Source organism: Myotis daubentonii, chromosome 3 (assembly GCF_963259705.1).
Source record: "Myotis daubentonii chromosome 3, mMyoDau2.1, whole genome shotgun sequence".
Classification (NCBI taxonomy): Eukaryota; Metazoa; Chordata; class Mammalia; order Chiroptera; family Vespertilionidae; genus Myotis; species Myotis daubentonii.
In genome coordinates this window covers 178,631,220-178,641,901 of record NC_081842.1, presented here as the reverse complement: position 1 = coordinate 178,641,901, position 10,682 = coordinate 178,631,220, and the positions used below count along the sequence as shown (strand labels likewise).

The window sequence follows — 10,682 nt, the reverse complement described above, 5'->3', positions numbered from 1 at the left end:
GGCGGGCTCCAGTTGGGGGCTCGGGGCGGGAATGTGGAGGCTGCGGGGACCCGGCCAGATGTCTGGGACCAAGGGTGCGGGACGTGTGGTATCTCCCAACTTCGCGGGGCTCGCTGCCATCTGTGGGCACTTGGCCGCCGCGCGCGCGAGGCGGGGAGGCCGAGCGCCGGAGTCCTGCCCCCCCCGCACTTCCGGGGGGCGGGGCGCCGCCCTTAAGGTGGCCTTGTTAAGTCCCCCGTGGGGGGAATGAAAGTGGGCTTAAGTTTAGGGGCGGCCCCCCACGTTGAGGACGCTAGGAAGTTTGTCTGCCGGTCAAGTTCACGGGCGCCGTCCGCCCGGCTGTCTGGCTGCGCCGGGAAGCCCAGTGATTTGCTTTGCTCGAAACGAGGTGCCCGGCCAAGTCCCCGCTGTACCCCCACTTCGCCCTCCGGACCACGGGAGAAAGGGTGTGGGGCCACAGCTTCGTCTTGGAAACGGCTAGTTTGTTTTGTTTGGTTGGGGGGGGGGGGCAACTCTGCGTCCAATTGAGAACCCCAGCGTATAGGGAATCCGAAACTTGGAGAACCCCGGTGATAGTCTACCCCCTGCCCTCGCATAACAAGAACACGCACACCCCACATCGCTGGAACGACTGCGCGCGCGCGCACACGCGCGCACACACACACACACGCACGCACACACGCACGCACACTCCTCCCGCCTAGAGTTGCTTCCCGGAAAATAAGTCCGAGACACTGGCCGAAAGTCACGCAGCAAGGACTCTGCTCCGGGCCGGTGCTGGGCCCATATCTGGCGTAGCCTGTAGGAAGCGCTAGACACATATAAGTGGCTCCTTTTCTGCGGTGGCGCTTTTATCCTCCCCCATCCCGCGCCCCTTAAGGCAAAGTGTCTGGTGGAAAGAATACTGAAGTCGGGAATCGTGGATTCTGTCGTGGCCAGCCCTGCCACGGGGTGAAGCGAGCTTCTCTGAGCTGCAGTTCCTTTCCCGGCAAGAGGGACCCCGGAGAGCCACCTCAGTGGGCTGAGCTCCTGTAGCATCATCACCTTCAGGCCGGGAGGTGGTTGCCAAACGGGCCCCTTCCCCGAGTTTCCCAGAGCCTCCGTGGAATGCCAGCATCTGAGTGTGACTTGGCAGGAACAGGTGTACATAGGCCTGTGCGGAGCAGTGAGGGGGAGGAAGGGGAGGGAGGAAAGGGTCAGAAGTCAGCTCTTTCCCAGGCAGAAGGCCTAATACTGGGGCTTGCGGTTGGACCTGTAGCAGTTTATGGTCCTGGGTTCTATTTCTGGCTTTTCAGAACTTGGGGGAATTCAGCCTTGGGTTCAGAGCCCAGAGCTTTAAGGGTTTTGTGGCTTTGAGAGGTCAGACTCAACAGCCCAACAAGCAGCCGGGGGTAGGGAAATCTTGACTTTTCTTCACTCCAGGCACTCACCTCTCATTCTCTCATGCAGCAGAGGAAAACTGAATGGCTACTATGAGCCAGGTACTATGCTGGGTGCGGGGTTGAGGGTACGGATACAGTGATAACGACAAGATCAGTTACTTTCCTCAAGGAGAGCACGTTCTCCATACTGTTGCCCTGAGTCATTTTCTTTAGTAATCAGGGGAGCTGGTATTCTTAATAATGTTTATGATGAGAGTCATAAAAACAAATTTCATGTATTAAAAATCTATCAGCCAGGCATTTGCCTGAGCAGTTTAAATAGGTGGTTTCTCCCACAGTCACAGAGCTATGCATGTTATTTGGGTGGATTTAACATGTGGGGAGCTAGGCCCAGAGAGGTTAAATATCTTGCTCTGTCCACATAGGCGGCTGGAAATTGGCCTCAGGTTTGTGTTACAGTCCCTGTATCTTCTCTGCTCTGGGAGACTTTCTTACAACATTGCAGAGGAAATAGAGCTTATCAGCGGTTCTCAACCTGTGGGTCGCGACCCCTTTGGCGGTCGAACGACCCTTTCACAGGGGTCGCCTAAGACCATCCTGCATATCAGATATTTACATTACGATTCATAACAGTTGCAACATTGCAGTTACGAAGTAGCAACGAAAATAATTTTATGGTTGGGTCACAACATGAGGAACTGTATTTAAAGGGCCAGAAGATTGAGAACCACTGGCTTAGATGGTGGGACAGAAGACATTTGCCTTGCCTTGTCTTCTGTAACTCCTTTCAGAGCTCCTGTGTTTAGAAAATTCAAGACTTAGGACTTTGTGTAAATATATATCTTTTGCCTAAGGGTTCTGTGTGTTCCTCTTTGCCTTATGTGGTTTAGTAGGCTGATTTTCTCCTTATGTTGAGAAATAGCATATTTCATCCAAAAAAATAGCAGATCTGTTTATGTTAATGCCCCTGCTTAGAAGCCTTCATTGGCTTCTCCTTCCCACCAGGAGAGATTTTGGACACCTTTGCCTAGGAGAAGGGGCCGTTCACAGCCTAGCTCCTGCTCTCAGGCCTCCTCTCTCACTCCCTTTATCAGTCAGGAAAGGCTGAGCTCTGCTCCCCTAATGAACAACCCCAACACCTCAGTGGCTTACTCCAGGGAAGTTCATTTCTTACTGATGCTATGTGCCCACTGTGGGCCTGTGGGGAGTACTGTTTGCTGTGGTCACTTGAGGACTCCAGTTGAAGAAGAAGGTTTCATCTTAAAGCATGTGTATTACTGTCTTGGCTGGGTGGTGGTGGGGGTGCGGTGGTGGAGAGGAGATGGGAAATTATTCACTGGCTCTCAGAATATCCACCTGGAAGTGACACACTGTACTCTGCTCGTGTATCATTGGCCAAAGCAAGTCATGTCGCCATGCCTGTCTTTGAATCTCTGTAATCCTGCCAGGTGTCTTGAAAGGAAAGAGCCAGGAAGATTTGTGGAACAATACTAATGATTCTAACAGCATCCCTTTCTGTTCACCAAGTGTTTGGCTTAGTGTCCTCCCGCCAGCAGCATTCCTGCCTTCTTTCCTCAAGGGGGACAACACTAAAGACACATTTAGTCACAGAATGCCAAGCTCACTTTCCAGATTCTGGCGGATGCGTATTAGACCCTGTATCAGCTCCAGATGTGACTTTGTCTACCCTGCACTCCCTCAGTATAGAACAGTGGGACAGAGACAGGATAACTGAGTGGACACCCATTTGGGAAGAGAAGAAATAGGAGACCACAGGTAGACACTAGTCCACTGAGCAGACATGTTGAGGACCCCCCAGCTAGCACCCCGGTTAGACCCTGATTCCGCTCCCCCAGAGGAGCTGCCCCATCTATGACCCCTGGCTTTGCCTAGGAGAGACAATTTCTCTTCTATATCTAGAGCAGGAATAGGAAAACATGTTTTAAAATAAGCTTTTAAACCAGCGGTTCTCAACCTGTGGGTCTTGACCCCTTTGGCGGTCGAATGACCCTTTCACAGGGATTGCCTAAGACCATCCTGCATATCAGATATTTACATTACGATTCATAACAGTAGCAACATTACAGTTATGAAGTAGCAACGAAAATAATTTTATGGTTGGGTCACAACATGAGGAACTGTATTTAAAGGGCCAGAAGGTTGAGAACCACTGTTTTAAATATTGGGGTGATATACAGAGTGATATTAAGTCTCCAATATGGTGTCCTTTAATCCAGGCTGATGTGCGTTTGCCAGTAGAACTCTCACATCAATGTAGGCTTCTTATCTATTTGATTCCAGCCTTTCACTTCCTAATAGCCTGGCCAACTCTTTTGTAGACATAGTCCTATGGTCTGCCATATTGCTTTGCTTTCTTGCTCTCATGCCTGCTGATCTCTCTGTCTCTCATTCATTCTCCTGCCCTCCTACCCCCTAACTTGGTTTTGAGTGCTTTGGACTTATTGGCCTTTGGTGTGAGAGTCACACTTTTCCAGAGCCATTTTGTTCAATTGAAAGCATATGCTGGGTAACACAATTTATCCAGAGATTTTAACAGTAGGGTAAAGGCTATATTCTTGACTTGACCCATACTTCAAGGTCGATTTTGCCCGGCCTTTTCTTGTTGAAAACACTTCTTAATTGTATATTTTACTAGTTGAGATTGAGAAATAGTAACCTCTTCTAACCCTACAAATCTCTGAATTTCTAGATGGTCTCTACTGTCTTTCATTCCTGCTTGCAAACTGGCCAATTCTTTTCTGAGCTCATTTCTTTCCTTTTTTTTTTTTTTTGTAATAAGTTTCCAAATGCATCCAACAGCAACCAGCACATGCTACTAACATTTTGTTTTATGGTCTCTTATTCTGAATTCATTAGATTAATGATATGCCTTCTAATTCTCGCAGGTGATATATTCATCAAATAGATCACTATCCTTTTAGCTTCTGTTAACGGTGTTCTTAATTACTGTCCTCTAAACAAATGTTTAATTTTATTGTTATCACATTACCCCATGTCTAGGTGCCAGTTTTTATAAAATATATTTTATTGATTTTTTACAGAGAGGAAGGGAGAGAGATAGAGAGTTAGAATCATCGATGAGAGAGAAATATCGATCAGCTGCCTCCTGCACACCTCCTACTGGGGATGTGCCCGCAACCAAGGTACATGCCCTTGACCAGAATCAAACTTGGGACCTTTCAGTCCGCAGGCCGATGCTCTATCCATTGAGCCAAATCGGTTATGGCTAGGTGCCAGTTTTTATATCAGTCAGGATAGGCCAGGTTTGCCACAATAACAAACAATCCTAAAATTTTAGCGGCTTAACAAAAACAAACCATAAACTTTATTTCTTGCTTATACTACATGTTCAAAGTCAAAGGGACTCTGCACAGTGTACTCACTCAGAAATCAAGTCTGAAGAAGGTTTCATCTAGATATATGCTTCTATAACATCCCAACGATTTCAATGGGGGAAAGAAAGCATGGCAAATTCACGTTGGCTTTAAAAGCTTCCTCCCAGAAATAAGACACGTTACTTATGTTTATACGTTATTGGTCAAAAACTAGTCATGTGACCATGTCTTACAGCGTTCAGGAGAGTGGCTGGAAGTCAAGAGCTGGACATTCTTGCTTCTGTATAGTCGAGGTTACACAAAGGTAGCAATCCAAAAATTGTACTGGATGACAACCATGGAATTATTTCTCATTCACACTACACACCCATTATGGGTTGGCTGTGTCTCTGCTTCCCACACATCATCCTTGCTCTTGTGCCTTTTCTGGAACACTGCTGATTGTTATGGCAGAGAGGAAAGAGCATGGTGTTTAAAGAGCATGGTAAGAGCAGTGCACATGGCCAAGCCTGATGTCAGTGGGGAGGGGCAGCAAGTATTTGCAAATAGCAATATAGTCTACCACACCCTTCACTACACATTCCCCCCATTCCTATGAGTCTCAGCTATCCTAAACATTTTCCAGTCCTTTGACATTTTCCTGTCTTTCCATTTACTTATATCCAGAATGAAAATGCTAGCTGGCAAACTCCTACTCACCCTTCAAGACCCAGCTCAAATAAGCTCCCTCTGATGCTTTCTATTACCCTTGACTACCCTTCCCGCAAATGGTTATTATATTCTTTGGCTCTCACCACACTGGACACATACCTAAAGCAGAGAATGTTTATCATGTGTTATAAATGTTTTCTAATATTCCTGACTCCAGATCCAGGAACTGTCTTATTCATTTTTGTACCACCTGTGCTTAATGCAGTGCCTGGCACATGGAAGGATAGAAGGTGTTCAATAAATGCTTGTTGATTTTTTTTTAAAACAGCTATTTCTATAATGGAATTAAGTGGGTGATTTAATAGGCCAAATAACAGTACCTTGTTTTAATACATAAAGGTTGGAACATTTCAAACTCACTGAAACCTTCTTGAGCACATCGTGTTGGATTTGGGATAAAACCCAAATTCTTTACCTTGCCTATAAGATCTCACATGATCTGGGCTATCCTTCCTCACCAGCCTGAATGAAATAGCTAGTACTTCTCCTCTCACTTACTGTTGTGCAGCCACACTGGCTGTGGCTGTACCAGTCAGGGCAGATTAGGTTATGCTACAGTAAAAAAACAATTCCAAATTTCAGTACTCAAGACAGAAACTATCTGTCTTGCTCCTACTCCATATCTATCAGGGATTGGCAGGGACTCTGATTACATTGTCTTCCTCTGGGACACAGCCTAGCGTATCACCCTTTATCAAGAACATTACAGATATTGATCAAGGCAGAGGGAAAGAATGTTTTGAAGGGTCTTAGGCACGCGCATTTAAGTACCTTTGCCAGAGAATGTCACGTGTGGCTTCTCGGGATACACTGCCTAAAAGTAGTCTCATGGCCCCACCCAGGCACAAGGAGACCAGGAAGTGCAATCCTATTTGCCTGGAAGGCAGAGAGCTGGAGGTATTTGGTGACCACATGACTCCCACATTGGACTTCTTTGGTTCCTCAAACAAGACAAACTGTTTCTTGCCTAAGAACCTTTATGGGAGCCCTCCTACTTCTTCCCTGTTCCTTGGCCAATTTCTGTTTCTTTTGGATGTTAGCTTAAATGTCACTTAAAGAGACTTTATTTTTTCATACCACATCCTCCCCCATCTGAATTATATTTCCCTCTTACACTTCCTCATAAATCCCTATTTTTTTTTTTTTTAAATAGCATTGGGATTTCAGGAGGGTGATAAAATAATACCCCTCCCTGTCCCCCTCTTGAGTTCAGAACCAGCTGAAATTTGGATACAGGAAGCAGATAAATGGAGATCGCAATGTCAGCTTGATAGCTGATATAAGATTGGAGGGCATGGCAGACATGAGGCCATCATGGATTGCCTAATGCTTCACCCTGAACTGAACTTACCCACCAGTCCCTGGCAAAGGTGGGCAGTTGCCGGCCTCTTCCAAATGGACAGTGAGTGTGTACATCCTGCAGACAAACTGATTCTGAAAAGAGAAAGTGGTTGAGATGGGCATGATGGGTCTTCTGAACTCAGAGACCAGATAACCCACTCCTCTCCCCATGGGGGATAAATAAGGGATGGAGAAAGTTAACAAATGTCACTTCATGAAAACCCAAAGCCTGGGAAATGAAGATTTCCTTATCAAAACAGAATTTATCTTAATTTGTTATTCCATATCTCTTTGTGTTATTGTTGAGTTTTTTTGTTTGTTTGCTTGTTTTTGTTTAAGATCAGTCTTGTCCACCAGAAGCGAAGCATCAAGAGGGTAGGGTAAGCACAGCTTGTTGTCTTCACTATATCCACAGCATTTAGCCCAATGCTTGGCACATAGAGGGTGTTCAGTAAATCTTCCTTGTACATCAGAGCCCCTGTGGAAGTCCTTCTCTTGGATTAACTCTCAACATAGTTAGTTCTCATTTGCTTGAGACTGGTTCCCAATTTTGGAGTGTTTCATTCTCTTCCTTACCACCCCCTTTCCCCCCCGCCTTTATTTTTCCAGGTTGTCAACTTGGATACATGCATCCACATCACAGTTGGAGTAAAGAGGCAGAAATGAAAACTGAAATACAAGTAAGTAAGTACATTGAGTTGTTGCAGAGGTTGTTAAGGAGGAATGTGGAATTCTTGTACACATCATCACCCTTATGGTGATGTCTTTTCAGCAGTAAGAACTCCCACAAAACTTATGTAGGATCATAAAGGGGCAAAGTCCTTAGAAGTCATCTTCCTAGTCCTGCCCTTCCCCTAGTGCAGGAATTATTTTGGCAGCTTCTTCTTTACTTAAATACTTCTGGTGACACTCAGAGCTGGGGAGGGACAATTTCAGTGAATACTGCTGGTTGGACTGTGTTGGGAATACTGTGGACATGAAACTAGAAAGCAGTTTTGACCAGTCTGGGAGATCTCAGAGAAGATAGGCCAAGTGGTGAGAAGCCTGAAACTATGCTCCATGGAGAAGAAATGAAGGAACTGAAAGTATTTACCCAGAGGGGAAAATAAAAGACTGTGGGAACGTATGTAGAAATCTCCAAGTAGTTGTGCAACTGTCACTTGGAGGAGTTGACTTATTCTGTAGGTTTGTGTTTTTAAAAAAATATTTTTATTGATTTTAGAGAGGAAGGGGGAGGGGGAGAGAAATAGAAACATCAATGATGAGAGAGAATCATTGATTGGCTGCCTCCTGCACACCCCAAATTGGGAATCTAGCCCACAACCTGGGCATGTGTCCCGACTGGGAATTGAACTGTGACCTGTTGGTTCATAGGTTAATACTCAACCACAGCTGCGAGGGCTGGGCTATTCTGTAGGCTTTGAGATCAGAGTGAGGGTAATGGTTAGAAGTTAGAAGGAAAAACTGCCATATCTTTGGAAGAATTTTCTGAAATTACAGGGTTTTTTAACCAATGGGATAGTTGCCTTAAGAGTACAATTGAAGCTCATCACTCAATACATATTTATTGTCTATAATGTGCTGGACACTATGTTTGGTTAGTTATGATGATTCCTAGTGAGCCCATAGTAACTTGTAATAATCACCACTTCATTTTCAAAGTTTATACAAAAGCCATCTTTAAATGTTCTCTTTTAGAATTTGCGTGGGAGTGGTCATCAACATTGGTTTCTCAATTCTGGAATTGACCCCTTTTTTTACTCTCAAAATTTAAAAACTTGTGATGATATTTTCTCAAGTCCAATATGAGTTAAATGGACATTCTCTACCAAAACAGTATCCACAAATCACAATTACCTGTACTTGGGATCACTTAAAACTGGATACTTGCTTTCCATTTGTTGTAGAAGAACTATGAAGCGTTCACCAAACTCCTTTCCCTTTTCCTCCTGTGCCTACAGCTAAACTATATTTTTTTGGCCTCCTTTATTAATAGGTGTGACCACTTGGCTGAGTTTTAGCCAAAGCAAAGGGGGTGAATGTAATGTGTACTGTGTACAGGCCTGGCTCATAAAACCATCTTTCTCCATCTCCTGGTTAAAAGTAAGGGTCATAGAGAAGGGCAGGGCCACAAATAGAAAGACTGGATCTCTGAATGACCATGTGGAAGATTGCCCACTGACCCAGAATATTCTCATTGGACTTTGCCTGAATGAGAAATAAACTACACTGTGTTGAACCAGTGAGATTTTGGAGTATATATGTTAGAGCTGCTAGTGTCTTTTTTTTTTTAAAATATATTTTATTGATTTTTTACAGAGAAGAAGGGAGAGGGATAGAGAGCTAGAGACATCGATGAGAGAGAAACATCGATCAGCTGCCTCCTGCACGCCCCCCAGTGGGGATGCGCCCGCAACCAAGGTACATGCCCTTGACCGGAATCGAACCCGGGACCCTTGAGTCCACAGTCCGACGCTCTATCCACTGAGCCAAACCGCTTCGGCTGCTAATGTCTTCTTATTCCAGCTGGTGCTGCAGGATGCCCTCAAAGAGAGAATAGGTGTGGAATTGAAGTTAGGGAGTTTTGTTCTTCCCTTTCCTGTTTGAAAGAATTAGTGGAGAGGGCAGGGGTAAAGGACATAGCACTTAATCACACACCCATGCTTCCTGTTGGTAATGTTTTCTATCTAAAATTCATAAACTTCATGGGACATGTTGCCATGTCTTACATCCTCTTCTATATTCAGTCTCTCAGTTGATATTTATTGAGAAGTGCCAGGTGCTTTGGGGATTTCTGAAGACATATAAGTAGCATATATTGTTAAAGATGTTATTCATTTACTCAACAATTTTTAGCATCTACTAAGGGCCAGCCCCTGGTAAACATTGGCGGGCAAAAGGTACAGTACCCACCCAAAAATTGGGGTACAACAAGGAAAATACATAATAAAGAGGCAAGATGAGTCAAGTATGATAATACTATGAGAAGGAAGGTCAGGCTGTTCTGGGTACACAGAGAAGGAACATCTGACAACGTAGAGGTCAGAGAATTATCCTCTAAGGAGGAGTAGCCAGAAGAAGAGGAGACAGTGGAGAAAGAGTGTTCTAGAAAGAAGGACTGCATGTACAAATGTCTGACTATGGGGCCAGACTATGGTGAATGTTTGGAGGGACCAGAAGTTTAGCTGGATACGAACAATGGAGAAGATGAGCATGAGAGAAGGATCTTGTAAAATATATGTGCACATACTTAATAAATGCATACAGAAGGCCTTGTATTATTATATGTATATGCATTTACCTAGGAGGAAATATGGCCGATTAACCATCAAGATGTCAACATTGTGATATTTGAGTGGTTTCCAATTTCCTCCCTATGTTTCTGTTTTTTCTAGAACTGTCTAAATGTGTTTCACTTAAAAAATCAAAATATAAATGTTTTTTTTCTTATTAGTTGTGCCTGCACCTGTTGTCTTTCAGAGGATCCTCACAGCGGTCTTCTGAGTAAATTGAGGTTCAGAGTCGGTAAGTCCCATTCAGTCTACTTTCTCCCCAAGGCGCCTGCCTTCCTTGCGGTTTTCTAAGCAGTGATGATGGCTTTCTTGGAACTAGTGACTTTAGTGATCTGTTGAGTGTTCATGTGATGGAGTTTGCAACCTGGAAAAAAAATTGGGTCAATGTTGTCATGATCCTGACTTACCTAGAGGCTTCCCACGTACAAAGGATTGTCCTTAACCTACTTGACCATGTCACTAGAGTTCTCTTTTTGTGGATGCTGTCATGTCCTTTGCCTAGTGATTTTGCATTGGGGTAGAGAGCTACTGATAATTTTGAAAAATGTAGTTCAGGAAGGAGATTGTTCCCCATTATTTTGTCAACCCACATCTTGATT

The 10,682-nt window shown here is 44.6% G+C and overlaps 1 long non-coding RNA gene across 1 annotated transcript in view; it reads left to right on the top strand.

Moving 5' to 3' along the window:
- Window positions 1–1,184: 1,184 nt before the first annotated feature.
- LOC132231013 (uncharacterized) overlaps window positions 1,185–10,682 on the top strand; it is a 131,748-nt gene continuing 122,250 nt past the window's right edge. Inside the window, exons 1-3 of the long non-coding RNA XR_009451971.1 lie at window positions 1,185–1,481; window positions 7,400–7,470; window positions 10,245–10,315. This is a non-coding gene — a long non-coding RNA (uncharacterized LOC132231013). The remainder of the gene's footprint in view (window positions 1,482–7,399; window positions 7,471–10,244; window positions 10,316–10,682) is intronic.